The 18,228-nt window shown below is 40.6% G+C and overlaps 1 protein-coding gene across 4 annotated transcripts in view; it reads right to left on the bottom strand.

Moving 5' to 3' along the window:
* Nucleotides 1-15,454, bottom strand: part of APBA1 (amyloid beta precursor protein binding family A member 1) — a 108,219-nt gene extending 92,765 nt beyond the window's left edge. For 3 of the 4 annotated variants that reach the window (XM_081940630.1, XM_081940632.1, XM_081940633.1), the window contains exon 1: nt 15,208-15,454. The gene's annotated coding sequence lies outside the window, so the exon portion shown is untranslated. Of the gene's footprint in view, nt 1-14,762; nt 14,905-15,207 lie in introns of those variants that run through there. The other variant, XM_081940631.1, reaches the window with a different exon arrangement.
* Nucleotides 15,455-18,228: the final 2,774 nt, after the last annotated feature.

Below are 18,228 nucleotides of genomic sequence, written 5' to 3'. Positions count from 1 at the left end.
CTCTAATTGATCAGTTATTTTCATGCTTTATTCTATTTTGGGAGACATCTTTATGTAAGTTTATTTTTGCTTCAAAACGTATTTGCATTTTTAAAATTTATATGAAATATCTATGGATGTCTGCTTGCCTGCCTATCCATCTTTTATTTAAATTTTTATTTCAAAAATTAGCAATGTTCAAAGCTGTAGCTCGTTGGGTAGTTTATAATAAAACAAACAAAAATACAGTCTGAATAAAACATATATAATAAAATGCAAAATAACACTATATATGCTAGACAGCTGCAAGACAATCTTTCAAAAACTAAAATTTCACAAAATTATAACTAAATCTGGCAATTAATAAGAGGAATAATGGTAATAGTTGGGTGATCATAATATGAGCCATTTTGTTATGCCTCTTATGGCATGTAGCATCTAAATCTCAAAATGTACTATGAAACCTAATTTCCCTTAAAATTGGGAACAATACTTATAATTCAGAATCAGCATAGTTTAAACACAACTTCAAATCATGGTTGAAGAACAGAGAAGGAGCTGCACTCATAGGAAAAAAACATACATGCATGATAATCCAATCAAGGCAAAATATCTTTACTGTATCTTAAAATAATTCTGCAGAAGAGTTGAGGTTTCACTCCTCTTTAAGATAATTACTTTTTATCTTATCTAAATTACAAAATGTATGTGCTATCAATAATTCAGACTGAAAAATTATACTGTACATACCCATACGTACAAACATATATACATACATTTGTAGAACCCATTGACAATATATATATAGTGCACAGATTCCAAATTTTCACCTAGTGGATGTACTGGAAATTTTGTGTTCTAGGCCAAAATTGCTGCTGAGGAATCTTGAACACCCACAAAATAGGCCAGATATATAAAAAAGCACCAATTTCCCAGAATACTGCCATGCCTAATATTATTTGAAGACTATAGATATCTTTGGAAATAGATGATGGTACTAGCACTTTGTGTTGGTGACTCAGAGGGATTCACATTGGGGATCCCAGACACCTGCCATTAAATGAAAGTATTTCTATCCATGCAATTCAAAGGAAAATGCCTTTTGTAATTTATATTTTGCTATCCATAACAACAGCATAAATCCGTTTTTTCATCACCACTATAAAATCTGCTACATTTAAGTGTAAATGATTAGATGCACTTCTTAATCCTGACAAGTGTGAAATCTTCAACTGCTGTAAGGATACAATGCACAATACATTTAAAAGAGCAGGGATATTTATTTTCCTGCAAATGCATATCATAATATAGGGAAGAAAGATTTCCAATTATTTATTAACTGAAATCTACAGCTGTTACGCAAAATAGTGGTTCATACACATTATAAGATGAAAAATAGAATGGGATGAGAAAATAATTGCCTACTCAAAGATTCTAAAACTAAAGGTAACTAGCAAACCTGGACAAATATAGCATAACATTTCAATTGCAAAGGCTAAGAGATTACCACAGGACTAGCTTAGTCATGGAAGATAAAATTTAAATCATTGCAGATTATGCTTTTATTTACTATGGCCAAATTGTTAGAACTTAAAAAGCATTACTTATCCTTAATAGATTTTACAATCCCTACTTTATTCATCTGCATAAGGAAACATTCCTATCTTTTATGAATGGACAACTGAGAGCATCATTATAGCTAAGTTAAACATTCAATCAGGTCTTGTCTATCTTTCTAGTTACAACTCTGGAACATTAGGCCAGACTGCCACTAACAGAGGAAGGGGTGGCTCAGAAATAAATATCTATGGCTGTCCTGCCTAGTTGGAGACAATAGACAATAGGTCTGAATGCTCAACTTAGCCCCATGATGTAGCTAACGCCAAATCTTATGTCCACATTCGGTGGGAGAGGTCTGGAGGCCTAGTGTGAGATGGGAATACATCTACATGCTCTAGATTTGCATTCTTTAAAGAGAAAGATAGTGTATATGTGGGATCCTTAGTGTGCTATGAACTTGCTTGTTTTCTTGTAGACGTTTCATTATCCAATATATGACAAACATGCAGAAGACTGGCAGAATGCATCCATGAACACCAACTAGCAGTCAGAAGACATGATAAAAACTCTTTAATTTTACAACATATAGACAGATTTAACCATACTTTCAATTGAGAAAATGTGACCATCATAGACCGAGCCAAATCCAAAAAATACTAGGAAATTTCTAGAAGCCTGCCACTCAGACAAATTAGTCAACAAAAGACACATAGACATTAACAATATTTATAGGCTACGCAAAAGAGACAATCAACTAGCCAAAAAGGGAACAAAAAAGTCCAAGCACCTCTCCAACAGCAATCAGCACCCAGTTCTGCATAGATTAACTCCAAGATTAACATCAGACCAGTGGTTGGTTTCAAAACTTTTTACTACCGGTTCTGGGGGCGTGGCTTATTTTGTGGGCGTGCCTTGGCAGTCATATGACTGGGTGGGCGTGCCTTGGCAGTCATGTGGCCATGTGAGAGTGGCTTGGTGATCATGTAACTGGGTGGGCATGGCCAATTTAAGCACCCATTTTGCCAATTTAGCAGTCCATTAAATAATACACAGCAGCCCTATTTCCTATTCTTTTTAATACTGCATGAAGGTTTTGTTCTAGATTTTTTTTTACTAGAGGGGAGAGGTTGGCAATGCCAAGGGATTTCTGGGAATTTTTCCTCTGTGTTAGAGGCACCAAAATAACCAAGATATAAGGTCTCCTGCTGGAACAGGGGGTTGGACCAGATGACATCTGAGGTCCCTTCCAGCCCTGGATTGCTGTGCTTTTTCAAAGCATCCTCTGAAGCTGCATCTAGTGCCAGGTTTGTGGTCCTCCCTTCCTGTCCTTTTTCTCTCCCTCCCTCTATCCATCCATCCATCCATATCTCATTCAATACAATAATACAATACAATAGTAGAGTTGGAAGGGACCTTGGAGGTCTTCTAGTCCAACCCCCTGCCTAGGCAGGAAACCCTATACCGTTTCAGACAAATAGCTATCCCAACATCTTCTTAAAGACTTCCAGTGTTGGGGCATTCACAACTTCTGGAGGCAAGCTGTTCCACTGATTAATTGTTCTAACTGTCAGGAAATTTCTCCTCAGTTCTAAGTTGCTTCTCTCCTTGATTAGTTTCCACCCATTGCTTCTTGTTCTACCCTCAGGAATTCACTTTCCCTTCCCTCTTTCTCCCTTCTCTCCTTCCTCCCTCCCTCCCTCCCTCCCTCGGGAACGAACTTCTGGTTGGGCCATAGGGTCTGCTTTTTGCCCTCTTTAGGTTCCGGAGGCTTTCCTGATGCCCGGGGAGGGTGAAAGCAGCATGTCCTGGCCCTCCAGAAGGCCGAAAATTAGCTGGCTGGCACATGCATGCGCGCTAGATCTAAGGGCTGCCGAGCTGGCAAATATGGCTCAGCATGCCACCTGTGGCACATGTGCCATAGGTTCACCATCATGGTACTACAATATAAACTGAGAGCAAACTCCACTCTTTACCAGCAGGAGGGTGGGGGTGTAATGAAACATCTGCAAGAAAACAAGCAAGCTCAAAGATTGCCAAGGATCCCTCATTTCAACCCTGATCTACAAATATTCTCCTTTATTGGAAGATATATATTTGTGATCTAATTGCAGAATGGGTGTGTTGACTGATTTGGGGGCGTGAGTTGAGGTTGTTAAGGGTAAAGCCCAACTGAGTGATTTTCCAATAGTGGACCTTGGGTATTGGTTATTTTGTTATTTATTACTATTTTACTACTGTGGTTAATTGAGGCATATACATTACCAAATTCATAGTAAGAATGAGTCGCTCCTGGCAAGAGGATGGATGTTGTAGTATTGTCAGGTAAAGGAAGATATGGGGGACGGCACTTAGTAGACTGTTCCAAGAAACTCCCAAACTTGTGGCAAATTCAACTTTCAATTGAGATGCTCTACCTTGTGGACCAGTTGGCCAAAGGACTTTGTCACTACCAATCAGCCAACCAGCCTTTCCTAGTCTGCTTCAGTTGCGTAATGGATCTACTTCTAGTGACTCTTTCAGAATTTCCACATGCTTAATAGTGGCCTTATTCAAGATGACAATGAGGGTGCTTACCACAAGGAAGTAGAGGTTTGATGAACTGATGTAACAAAAACAGCCTCATTTTAAACTGAAAAAACTGAAGCGACCATTGACATTTCAGAAAAGGCAGGTACAACCACACACCTCTGTGTATTAATGATTAACATGTGGATATGGTTAGCAGCATCAAGTTCCTGGGTGTGTAGCTAACGAGTAGGCTAGCTTGGATGCTCAACAGTAAGACACTAGTGAAGCCAACACAGCAGTACCTGCAGGGGAAAAGTACATTTTCCTTCCCCTATCCTTCCCACTTTCTATAGAGGATGATCGAGAGCATTCTGTCGTATTGCATTACTGTCTCGTTTGGAAGCATTACTGCTTCAGACAGGAAGGCTATGAAAAAAGTGGTGAGGGTGGCAGAAAAGATAATTGGTAGTTCACTTCCTTCTATACAGGACATAACTTACTGTATTTTTCAGAGTATAAGACGGACCTTTTTCCATCAAAAAAGAGGCTGAAAATCTGGGTGCGTCTTATACACTGAATACAGTATTTTTTGCCTCCCGAAATCCCTCCCCCTTCACCAAAATGGCCGTGCAGCCTTTAGGAGTGCTCCTGGGGGCTGGGGAGGGCAGAAATGAGCAATAAATGGGCCATTTTTTGCCCAATTTTGCCCCCTCCCGCAGGCCCCAGGAGCACTCTATGAGCCGCTTTTGGGAGGTCTGCAGAGTGCAAACACTTTTTTATTTTATTTTTTTAATTTGCCTCTTCAAAATCTTGATGCGTCTTATACTCTGAAAAATACAGTATAAGCAATGCTTGAGCAAGGTCCACAGGATTGTCTGGGACAATCCTTTTCATGACCTGTTTCCCTTGTTACCTTCTGGGAAGAGACTCTGTGATATCCGAAGCAGAACATTCAGATTCACTCACAGTTTTGAGTTCCATATAGCATCAACCTTGTGAACTCGCATGTTTTGTCAGGGTGCAGGCAAGCCAAGAGATGTGAAGATGAGCCTCCTGCGGCAGGCCGCTGATTCCAGCCCATCGACTCTCCTGCAGCTCACCTGGTGCATCTGGATCGCCTGCCTTCCCCTCTGCAGCTCTGCCTCTGTCTGCTGCCAGTGCCACCATGTGAAGACAAGCCTCCTGTGGCCGGTCGCTGCTCCCAATCCACCAACTCTTGGCTTTCCAGCTGTCCATGTGGTGTGTCCAGCCTCTGCCTGCTGCTTGGACAGATAATCAACTCACCTGCACTGTATATGTTGCGTCTGCTGCCTGACACCATTGGTCCACACGCGCTTGCTACCTCCTGTGCTGGCTAAGCCCACCCCCTTCACTAAGGCTTATTTTGGGGGTAGGGCTTATATTAGGTGCATGCTTAAAATCAGGCTAGGGTTTATTTTTGGGAAAACACGGTAGCATGTGAATATGTGTGTTATGTATGGGTATGGGTAGGCATAGACTTTCTTTTGAGAGCAGGCAACAGAATTTCATTTTTAATATGGGCCAGTTTGCTCTCAGTAAAAATGACAATAAAGTCTATCTTATCTATCTTATTTTATCAATTCCCAAATCTTGAGACTATATATCATCAACCCTGAGAGCTTATAAATCTTTTGATATATGCAGTTCAAGAAATTGAAATAGTAGAAAATAAAATGTGTGCTTCTGACTTGAAGTCTGTGCAGGTCTGACACTTTGATTATGTATCTGTGATAGACTGCTCCCCCCCCACCTGTATATTTTGTGTGCTTATGCCTTTCACCCCTTTGAACATAATATGTGTGCAATTATCCCTTTACATGACTGGGAATGCAGAGATTCCAGGGATGTTCTTTATCACTGTAGAATAGTATAACAGAATCTTGAAAGCTTCTCAAAGAAGCACTTTAACAAACAAAATCAAGGCAGGGTTATTTTGATTTTTTTCCCCTCACATTTTATCAGGACTGAACTACAAGATGCACTTGCTTTTATGGAAGCCTGGATTAGTTACTGATACATTTCAAATCACAATTTAAAATTTTAAGTCCTCCATGACTTGACACCTAGTTATCTACATGTCTAATTCCATTACACTGGCTCAATTATTAAATACGGGTAGTCCTCAACTTACAACCAGGGCCGGATTTAGATGAAAAGAGGCCCTAGGCTATTCCACTTATGGGGCCCTTTCACCTCCCATTTTTAAGTTTGTAAATTACATGAGAGATAATAAAATACATCATTACTGTGATATATATCAATATATTAAATGAAACATGTTGTAATTGGTACTAACCTGTATAAAAAATGTGGCACAGATAATAAATAAAAATAAAAGGCTCCTCTTGATCTTGAGGCCCTAGGCTGAAGCCTAGTTAGCCTATAGGAAAATCCGGCCCTGCTTACAACCATTCTTTTGGTGACTGAAGTTACAACAGCACTGAAAAAAATTATGACCATTTTTTGCAACCATCTGACAAGCAAAGTCAATGGGGAAGCCAGATGCACTAGCAACAGTGTTACTAATTTAACAATTGCAGTGATTCACTTAACCATGCAGTAAGAAAGATCGTAAAAGGGGGCAAAACTCATTTAATAACTGTCTCACTTAGCAATAGAAATTTGGAGCTCAATTATGATCATAAGCCGAGAACTGCCTGCACTGAGGGATTAAAGGCTATTGGTTCCACACTTCCAGAAAGGAAGAACTGCCAAAGGCAGACAGCAAGGCTTTCCTATATAGCGGTGGCATCTTTGCTTTGGAATGACCTCCCATTGAAAAATTAGACTCCCCTCCCCCCTAGTGGTCTTTAGGAAGCTATTAAAAACTGAATTATTGTAAAGTGCATTTTCATGATTTGTTGACTTAATTTATTGCACCATTTTTATTGTTTCATTCTCTTTTACTTATTGTCATTTATGTTGGCATTATATGGAGATGTTTAAATTGTCATTTTGCTATATTCATTGTAAGCTGCCAAGAGTTGATTGATTCTGGTGGGTATGAATCCAATAAGTAAATAAAGAATAAATAAAACAAACTTGACTTGGCTCCAAGAAAAAGCAACACCCAGGTCAAAGACATCTATAATAAACGTGCAAATTATTTGTAGTAGGATGTAAAATTTCTGATTTAGAAATTCCTAACCAAAAAGTTACATTTCTGCCTAGGTCCACCTCAGGAAGGTTTTCTTAAAAGCCAAACAAATTTAAAGCCAATTATTCAAAGTTGACAATATATTTTTCCACAGAGGAACTTATTATGGTCAGTGTTCACAAAGCAGAAGAGCTTCATTAAAGAAATGTAAGACGCCACTAGTCACCTACATGTCATGGATACTATTTTACTATTCCTCTCAGTTATTCCTTAGCTAATTAAGTCCACCTTACTTCTTAAATAAGTGCTTATTTCTCTTATTGTTTGATTAACAAAACTAGATACTAAAATAATTTATTTTGGATGGGTTTCCTAGCACACTTGATCATTATATGTAAGGAAAAAGAGGGTCGTGAAAATATTTACAAACCCCTGGCATCCTGGACCTAAATTGTTTCTACCTTCAAAATGACACTATAGAGCAATGCACACCAAGACAACTAGACACAAGAACAGTTTTTCCCCGAATGCCATCACTGCTAAACAAATAATTCCCTCACCACGGTCAAACCATTCACTAAGGCTGCGTTGCTATTACTATTCTCATCGTTCCTATCACCCATCTCCTGCCACTTATGACTGCAGGATTGTAACTGTTGCTTGTATCCTTATGATTTATATTGATATTGTTTCCTGATTGCTTATTTGTACCCTATGACTATCATTAAGTGCTGTACCTTATGATTCTTGACGAATGTACATTATCTTTTTATGTATACTGGGAGCATATGCAACAAAGACAAATTTCTTGTGTGTCCAATCACACATGGCCAATAAAAAATTCTATTCTATTCTGTTCTGTCCTATTGTAAGTAAATAACTAAATACATTATTTTTCAAATGATTTTTCCTATTATGGATGTTTATGCTTGTGGGTCTGTACATCTACAATCTAGAGAGATCAGAATCAATAGACACTTAAACCTGCAATGCAGCAATATTACTGATATAAAAAATGGGCAATATGATAGACAACATAAGAAAAATGTGTCAGTTTCTCAAGGAAGCAGTATGTTTTTTAGAGTTGCTTCCTCCTGGTTATCTTTTCAGTTTATATTCAACTGGTCAATCTACAAATATGTTTCTTTCACTACTTCTCTAAAATGCTAGCTTCGCATTTGACAGAAGGCAAAACAACAGTCAAAAGACATTACTCTTAAATTAAGCCAAATCCATTAGGGCTAAATAAAAATGTAGCTCCAAGCTAGAATAGTACTATGCCTCTATGAATTATGAGAGGACAGATACTCTATGTAGTTTCACTATTCTTATTTAGCAGCCATTTGAATTTCAGATCTTGTGTCCCCTTCTAACTCAAAATTTGCAACCTATATGCAGCTATTTTATAGACACCATAATAGTGATGTTAATGTTTTATCAATTTATATCTATAACAATTTATAGCAGCAAATAACTGGCAGCACTTTACTTGAGAAAATGGAAATGTTAGTGCATAACAAGGCTTGAATGTAAAAAAAAGTACCATGGTGGGTACCATGAAAGTCACACCATAGTAGTTCCAGCTTCCCTTTCTCTCCAGCTGGTGCAGCAACTATTTTTTCAGTAATCATGGTTTTCTTCTTGTTAGTAAAATAAAGAGACATAGACTGATAGACTAACAGATCAGAGCCACTGTAGTTTATCCCTTTCCCAACTCCAAAAAGTAAGAGTGAGTGAGTGAGTGAGTGAGTGTGTGTGTGTGTAGAAGGGTTAACTCAAAAGCATTAGAGACACTGTTGAAGGGGTAGATATGATTGTTTAACTATAGTATGAACCATCTAGGTTCACATGATGAGGTGTACTGATGATAAGCACAACCTAAGCTACAGATTGTCATAAATATACAGTGGGCAAAGAAGTATTTAGTCAGCCACCAATTGTGCAAGTTCTCCCACTTAAAAAGATGAGAGAGGCCTGTAATTGGCATCATAGGTAGACCTCAACTATGAGAGACAAAATGAGAAAACAAATCCAGACGATGACATTGGCTGATTTGGAACGAATTTATTTGCAAATTATGGTGGAAAATAAGTATTTGGTCAATATCAAAAGTTCATCTCAATACTTTGTTATATATCCTTTGTTGGCAATGACAGAGGTCAAACGTTTCCTGTAAGGCTTCACACGGTTGGCACACACTGTTTTTGGTATGTTGGCCCATTCCTCCATGCAGATCTCCTCTAGAGCAGTGATGTTTTGGGGCTGTTGCTGGGCAACACGGACTTTCAACTCCCTCCAAAGGTTTTCTATGGAGTTGAGATCTGGAGACTGGCTAGGCCACTCCAGGACCTTGAAATGCTTCTTACGAAGCCACTCCTTCGTTGCCCGGCCAGTATGTTTGGGGTCATTGTCATGTTGAAAGACCCAGCCACGTTTCATCTTCAATGCCCTTGCTGATGGAAGGAGGTTTGCACTCTAAATCTCACGATACATGGCCCCATTCATTCTGTCCTGTACACGGATCAGTCGTCCTGGTCCCTTTGCAGAGAAACAGCCCCAAAGCATGATGTTGCCACCCCCATGCTTCACAGTAGGTATGGTGTTCTTTGGATGCAACTCAGCATTCTCTCTCCTCCAAACATGACGAGTTGTGTTTCTACCAAACAGTTCTATTTTGGTTTCAACTGACCATATGACATTATCCCAATCCTCTCCTGGATCATGCAAATGCTCTCTAGCAAACTTCAGACGGGCCCGGACATGTACTGGCTTAAACAGAGGGACACGTCTGGCACTGCAGGATCTGAGTTCTTGGCGGCGTAGTGTGTTACTGATGGTAGCCTTTGTTACGTTGATCCCAGCTCTCTGCAGGTCATTCACTAGGTCCCCCGTATGGTCCTGGGATTTTTGCTCACCGTTCTTGTGATCATTTTGACCCCACGGGGTGAAATCTTGCGTGGAGCCCCAGATCGAGAGAGATTATCAGTGGTCTTGTATGTCATCCATTTTCTACTTATTGCTCCCACAGTTGATTTGTTCACACCAAGCTGCTTGCCTATTGCAGATTCTTCCCAGTCTTCCCAGCCTGGTGCAGGTCTACAATTTTGTTTCTGGTGTCCTTCGACAGCTCTTTGGTCTTCACCAGAGTGGAATTTGGAGTATGACTGTTTGAGGTTGTGGACAGGTGTCTTTTATACTGATAACAAGTTCAAACAAGTGCTATTGATAAAGGTAATGAGTGCAGGACAGAGGAGCCTCTTAAAAAAGAAGGTACAGGTCTGTGAGAGCCAGAAATCTTGCTTGTTTGTAGGTGACCAAATACTTATTTTCCATCATAATTTGCAAATAAATTCTTTCCAAGTCAGCCAATGTGATTGCCTGGATTTGTTTTCTCATTTTGTCTCTCATAGTTGAGGTCTACATATGATGTCAATTACAGGCCTCTCTCATGTTTTTAAGTGGGAGAACTTGCACAATTGGTGGCTGACGAAATACTTTTTTGCCCCACTGTAATTTCATTCATTATCTCAATTCCACTGATATCCTAATGCAGCAACACTATGACTGTGTAGCATGCAAATCAGATAAGGAATTTAAGTTATTCACTGAACAATTCATAACTGAAAGCTTGAATATGAAATATGTGTCTTACTGTCTTAGGAAGAAACTAATTCAACAAGTGATTCTTTTTTCATATTTACTGGATACCTCAGAGTATGGTTAAATATCTTGTTATTAATTGAATTATGTTAATGTGCAAAGGGACATTTTCTCATATTATATGGACTTGTGCTTCTGTTGCCCTCAAACCTATCAGGCTCTTTATGGAGCAAAATAAACTCATATTCCACCCCTCCAAGACTGAACTACTGTACATCAATAGGGATCAAATTGCTGAGGGGAGGCATGGTCCCCTTAAGAGTTGGTACATGACTTGGGGATCTTCTTAGATTATTTTACTGTTTAAGCAAAAGTGAAGGACTGTTTCTGAGTTTTGGCTGAGGCAACTGCTCAATTTTGGTATATCTCAGGATACTCAGGATGATTATTGTAATGCGCTCCATATGGGGCAGTTTTTCAAGACAAATCTGGAAACAGTAACTACAAGCAGCTTTTGATTTATGACACTTAGGACTGGAACTTCCATCCGGAAGTAATGCAGCTATTAAGTGAATTGTGCCTAATTCTACAACCTTTTCTATAGGAAGTTGTGTAACAAACCACCGCAGTGCCTGCAGTTAAGCAAATCCGGCTCCTCCCACTGATTTTGCTTGTCAGAAAATCCGTGGGAAGCCCACAAATGGTGATTAACTGACCATGGGATGCTGCAACCATTGTAAATATATGCTAGTTGCTAAGTGTCTAAATTCTGATCACTTTACTCCAGGTTGCAATTTGCAGGTTGTGATGGCTGCAAGTTCGAGTAAATCACTTTTTTCGCTGCTGTTGTAGCTTCAAATGGTCATTAAACAAATGTAACTCGAAAACATTCTGTAATTCAGAATGCAAGTGAGATTGTTGGCTGGTTAATCCAGCCATTGCAGGGTAACACTTCTTCTGAAGTCACTATAGTAACTATTAATCAGCTTCCAGACCAATTTTGAACTGCTGGTAGCTATCTCAAAAGTACTGCATGGTGTTACATCAGCTTAAACCACACACTGCTTTGTCAGAACTAAATCTGCTCATTGGTGAAAATAACTAGGCAAGACCCATTAAGAGTTCTATCCCCAGATGAAGTGAGAATAATATGGACAAGAATGATAGGTCTTCTTCTGTGATGGTCTCCACACTTTTACCCCAGAGGTCCGTAAAGCATCTTCCCTCATACTTTCTAGATCTTTAAGAGCAATTTTATTTCACCAAGCCTTCAATCTTAGTTAAGTTTAATTCACCTTGGGGAAGGCTTGATTTATTATTTAATTTCTTATTAACAGACTTGTGTACTAGTTGTTTTATGTTCTTACAATTTGATTTATTATTATTGCTGCTTTTAGCATTTTAATGTATTGTAAACTACTCAGGATCTTTTGTTTTGGATGGGCTAGCTATGAAAACTGTTAAATAGATGAATAAAATATTTACTGGCTTTTGTTTGAAATATTGAGCTTTGTATTATATTATTAAAATCAATACAATTTATTAAAATGTCAACATACCTTTGAATTGTATACCTCAAATTTGGATCAGTTATATGAATAATGAAGGACACTGTCCATAGGAAAGAGTAAAAAGTATCACTCTTTAATGTTGAAAAGAGCACAACTCCAAATTTTCTATCTTGGATTACTAATAGATATTTGCTTTCTATTTATCAGTTGGCTCTCTATTGACTTAATGAAAAGATTGATCAATATTATTTTGTGTAGACAGGGTTTAATTATGCATTTTAAAACTAGGTTAATGATTTATCATTTTCAAACCAATGGTCTTGTTATTTCTTCTATTTTTTCTTTTCCCATATATTTAAGAAAGAATTTTTTTTTAATTGTCTGGTTTTTTTATTCAGGAAAATCACAAAATATTTAGCGGTTATAAACAGAAACATAGTAGGTGAAGCTCTTTCAAATATGGCATTTTTATAAAGACTTTAATTTGATGGATTTCTGCTAGTCACTCAGCTAGTGAAGGCAAGCTCAAGCAATACAAAATAAGATAATAAGCTTGCTAACTGCTTTCTCTTGCCTTCTTTAATTCTGTGACCTCTGGATTGGTCATAGCAGCTGGAGAATTATAGGATTTGCTCCAACATACCTGGAGAGCATCAACAGAAGAATGCTGATCTACTAATTCACAAAACATCTAAATCTGAAGGACAGATTGAATGAGAAAAGCATATGCAAATATACACAAACAAAATAAAATGGTAAATATTATTATGCTGCATTCATTTTCAGAAAATCATTGGCAGATAACTCTTTTAAAACAGTTGTGATAGAGTTCTAATATATTAATTACAAACCTAAAACACATCCTAATTTTAAAATACAATCAAGCCTTAAATAAGACTACAAACCTCAAATAAGGTCAGTCATAGAAAGAATATAAAAGAAAATAATCCATAGGATCTAATTGTACCTTTATCCTTATGCACACTTACTCAAAAATAAGTCCTGTGTTTACTAGAACATACAGCAAGTAGATGTGATTAAGACTGCAGCTATCCAACACAAGTCTATACATTTTATTTAATAAGTAGTGCTGTGTCTAATGGGCTTTAGTCCCAGGAAAGCATATTCAGTGTTTCAGCTCCATTTCCCATTTTGTGGAATGGAGAAGCAAGCACATCATACCAATCTAGATTGATATGAAAAAAATAAAATCACACCACTAAAATAGGTTTAGTACCTTTTTTTTTCAATTTCTCAATCTCAGATAAATATGACAGTGTAGCATAAATGCCTTTACAAGGTGAGCAGCAAAAGGTACAAACATTGAGGGGAAATGTCTCATTTTCATAGCAGTACAGGAGAATATTAAGGTTCCATGAAAAAGATGGCATATAGTTGCTATTACAGGAGTTTATGAAATATATAAACAAAGATATGTCCAAAAGTCTACTGATGGATAAGCACACATATACTTGGATCCGTATCTCAATAATGAGGAGCATCCTTCAAGGTTAGAGATTTATGCTACTCAACTGATTTACTTCTTTGTAGTTATTTATACCTAATTTTCAAGATCAGTGAGGAAAGGGTTAAGATAAGCTTTTTGTTAATTCTTTGCAATACCTTGAAGCTCATATGGCACTTTAAAAATTTTAACTTTCACTGGAGAAAGAGTGCTAAATTCATCTTCTCAATTAGCCTTGGAGAAAAATGAGAAAGCATTAAAGGAAGCTTCTGGTCAGTTCCCAGGTACTTAATTTAGCACCTCAGCAGTAAAATAAATGGTCAAATACTCAATCACAGCCACCTCCACAAGAAATAGGTTAAATACATACATACATACATACATACATACATACATACATACATACATACATACATACATACACACACACACACACACACACACACACACAGTATCAGCCTAACACTTAATAAAAAAGCAGTACTGTGCTGCACTATAATATATATGTTCAGATGCCGTTTTTAAGAAAGAGGGTAGGCCAAGGCACTTTCTGTCCCCTGAAGGGGCAAATGTCAGCAGGTACATTCTGTAAGTCAGCATGTCGATAATGGTAAATACGACCAAGAACCCAAGCAGATGGCAAGAGGAGGAGGAGGAGGAGGAGGAAGGTGGTCCTCTAGGAAGCAGGAGATATAGAAGGAGAACCAGCAGCGCCCCCTTCAGAAAAAAAAATCCTCAGGACCTCCTCCCCATTTGCCATGTGTAAGTAAATATCCTGTTGCGATTTGCCACTCCCCACCTCTCTCCCTACTACGCGTAGAAATCCAAGCAACCGCGGGCACCTTCCGCCCACCGAGCGAGCTTCGTCTCGACCACCTTTCCGAATAAACACGCACGTCATTCACCGCCTCGGTTTTCCACCGCAGGCAGGCTAAGTCCCCCCCCCCTCGCCATCCCCAACGCAGCTTTTTCCTTCCTTCCTTCCTTCCTTCATCCCCGAATCCTCACAACGTCCCCTCACCGTCACCGCCTCCCTCACAAGTTCCAAGCGCTCGCCCGGGACTGCCCGACTGTTGAATCCGACCGCTTCCCGTCCTTCTCGCCCCTTTCTCTTGTCGCATCAAGTTGGGAAGGAGGGGAAAGAGCGAGCCTCTGGCTCCACGGACGGGGGAACCGGCGGGGTGGGGTGGTGGGTGAGGAGTAGGATTCTGTGGAAAGCGACTCTACCCCGTTCACACAGGTTAGATGACACGCAATGTGGCGCGTGCACCTCCTCCTTCGCCCCGCCAGGGCCTCTCGCTCGATAAGTCGCGGCGGATCCGGGCGGGCTTTTCCGCCCCTCGCGCTCGGCCGCCGGCTTCAGCAAACCTTGCGGGGTGATTTTTCTGCCTCCTCGGCTGCAAGGAGCTCCGGGCATCCCGCCCCATCCCCCACGCAGACGGCAGCAGCCGCCGCCTTTTCCCTACCTTCCTCTCTCCGCGCCTTTGCGCCAAAGCCACGCGCGACGCACAGTAGCCGCAGCGGGTCTGGCTGGGATGCGGATGGCGGGAGCGGCGGCGGCAGCAGCAGCAGCAGCAGCAACGCAGTGGCAGGCAGGAAACCTGGGAAGCCGCTTTCCCTTCAGCCGCTAGTCCGGCCTCCCGCTCCACCATCTTCCTCCGCCTCTTCTCGCTCCTCCTCGGCTCAGCCCGGCAGCCATCCGCGACAGCGCCTCTTTCTGCCCCCGCCTCCCGCGCCTCCTTCAGCCCGCCTCCGAAGCTCCCCCGTGACTCCGGTGTGGCGATCAGGCCCGCAAGCTCAGCCGGCGGGCGCTTCGCTTCGAGCGGCGCCACGGAAACGGGAGGAGCGGCCTGAGGGCTTTTTTTCCCTCAGGCGGCGGAGGTGGCGTTTTTGTCCACGGGAGGGAAGGAAGGTCTCTCTTCGGGCGTTGAAAAAGAAGCGGGTCTCTTACTGTTGCTTCGGTTGCTGGGTTGCAAGCCTAGATAGGTCTGAAATAACGAATTTCTCTGAGGATGTGCAGAGGCCGCTTCCCTATCTCTGAGTATACATTAAGGTTACAGGGTTACAGGTAGTTTTCTGTTTCTAACCATATGGCCGAAGTTACAAGGGCACTGAAAAAAATGATTTATGCAAGGACTTTTCCACGCTGAGAGTGAAATGTTACATGTATGAACCAGTAGCCAAGCATCTGAATGTTGATGTGATCATGGGGATGCTGCAAGGGTTGGGTGAAAAATGAGCATAAATGATTTTTCACACAACTGTTGCAGCATCCCCCTGGTCACATCACCATTCAGATGCTTGGCAACTGGTTCATACAGGTAATCCTCAAGTTACGACAATTCATTTAGTGATTGGTGGAAGTTACGTGATAAGCACCCCTAGTGGTTTCGACCAAGTCCCGAAATTATGAATGTTGCAGCACTATGGCAGGCGTTCACCCTTATGAATTACCGAAGAGGCACTTTAACATGCACCCTATTCCCCCCCCCCCCATTTCCACACAGCTGTTTCCCCCTCCTATCCTGCAGAACTCAACCTTGCAAAGATCTGTCTCCTCTCTGCCTTTGAGGGAAAGGAGAGTAGGACGGTTTTCTTTCCAGCCTACTGGTCGGCTTGCAAGTGCTTTTCGTGCTGAGAGGGAAATGTTGGGGTGGTGGTGGCTTGATCTCATGTGATTTCAGGCACCCATTCTCTGCAAAAGTGGATGGGTGCCTGAAGTCACGGAAGATCACAGCCCCCAGAACATTTCACTCTTGGCGCGAAAAACACTTGCAAGCTGACCAGCAGGCTGGAAGTGAAATTGCCTTGCTTCCAACTTACCGCTCAGCTTGTAAATGCTTTTCACACGGAGAGTAAAAGGCTCTGGAGGCTGTGATCTCACATGACTCCAGGCACCCATCCGCTTTTGCAGAGAATGGGTGCCTGAAGCTGCATGAGATCATCCCCCCCCCCAAACATTTCATTCCCAGTGCAAAAAAGCATTTGCAAGGCAACAGGTAGGCTGGAAAGGAAATCATTCTACTCTACTCTCCCTCAAAAGTAAACAAAACAGAAGAAAGGAGACATATTTTTGCAAGGTAAGCAAGTCAGGAACCGCAGGATGGGAGGAGGGAAACATGAAGTATCTCAGCGGGTCAGGGAGGCCTGTTCCATCACTACACATACACCCCGGTCCGTCCGTCCCCCATACCTCATGTGGACTTAATGATCCGTGCATTCAGTTTACAAATGCATGGGCAAAAGCAGGGAGTGCTCATGTTCCAGTTATGTGATTCACTCCTATGAATCCTCTAATTATGAATGTAATTGGCAGGCTCCATTACATTTGTTACTCAAGCATTACCTGTATGACGGTTGTAGTGTCCCAGGGTCATGTGATCACCTTTTGTGATCTGAGAAGCAATATCAATGGGGAAGCCAGATTCATTTAATACCATTTTACTAACTTAACAACTGTAGTGATTCACTTAACTGTGGCAAGAAAAGTTGTAAAATGAGATAAAACTGACTTACCGTATTTTTCAGAGTATAAGACACACTTTTCCTCAAAAAAGAGGCTGAAAATCTGGATGCATCTTATACACCGAATACAGCATTTTTTGCCTCCTAAAACCCCGCTCCCTTCCCCAAAATGGCCGTGCATACCCTTATGGAGGATTTCAGAGAGCTCCTGTGGGCTGGGAAGGGCAGAAATGAGCAACAAACAGTCCGTTTTTTGCCTCCCCCCCAGCCCCCAGCAGCACTCTATAAGCCTCCATAAGGCTATGAATGCAATTTTTTTGACAAAAAACATGCCTGTTTTTGCGAAAAACGGGCCATTTTTTGCTCATTCCCCCCCCCAGGAGCACTCTGCAAGCTCCCCCAAGGCTATTCATGCCTTTTTTTGAATAAAAAACTGGGCCCATTTTTGTGAAAAACAGGCCATTTTGGGGAGGTTTGCAGAGTGCAAAAACTGAGAGGATGATTGGTTCAAAGTAACCCATTTGCCCTCTATGTCAAAGCAGGACTAGAACTCACAATCTCCTGGTTTCTAGCCTACTACTTTAACCACTAAATTGAATTGAATAGAATATTGCCACTAGATCTATTGAATATTGCTATCCTGATAGCCTTACAGTACTTGGAGCACATTCTAAATGGTAACTTACTCTAAACCTCACTGGAAGAAAAATTTGATATAAATCAGCAAATATTTGTATTTAATTCCAGAAGTTAATAGAAGACAAAATAATGAAAAGCATTTGTAACACTAAAACAAAGGGCTCAGGCATTTTTTAAACTCAGGCATCAGGCCTATACAATATTCTCATTTTCTTCTCCCTTAATCTCTTTCTATACAGTAAGGAAAGATGTCTTAGATGTGCATTTGTTACCAAAATGAATCCTTTGAAGAAAATCACGGTGGTGTGCAGTAAAGCCGGTATCATAAGGTAGAAATCTTCATGATTTATATATATAATAAACTCTATATGTGCGATAAATAA

This window comes from Natrix helvetica, assembly GCF_964273705.1.
Source record: "Natrix helvetica genome assembly, chromosome: 2".
Classification (NCBI taxonomy): domain Eukaryota; kingdom Metazoa; phylum Chordata; class Lepidosauria; order Squamata; family Natricidae; genus Natrix; species Natrix helvetica.
The sequence above is the reverse complement of the archived record's forward strand: the minus strand, read 5'-3'. Positions and strand labels throughout refer to the sequence as shown.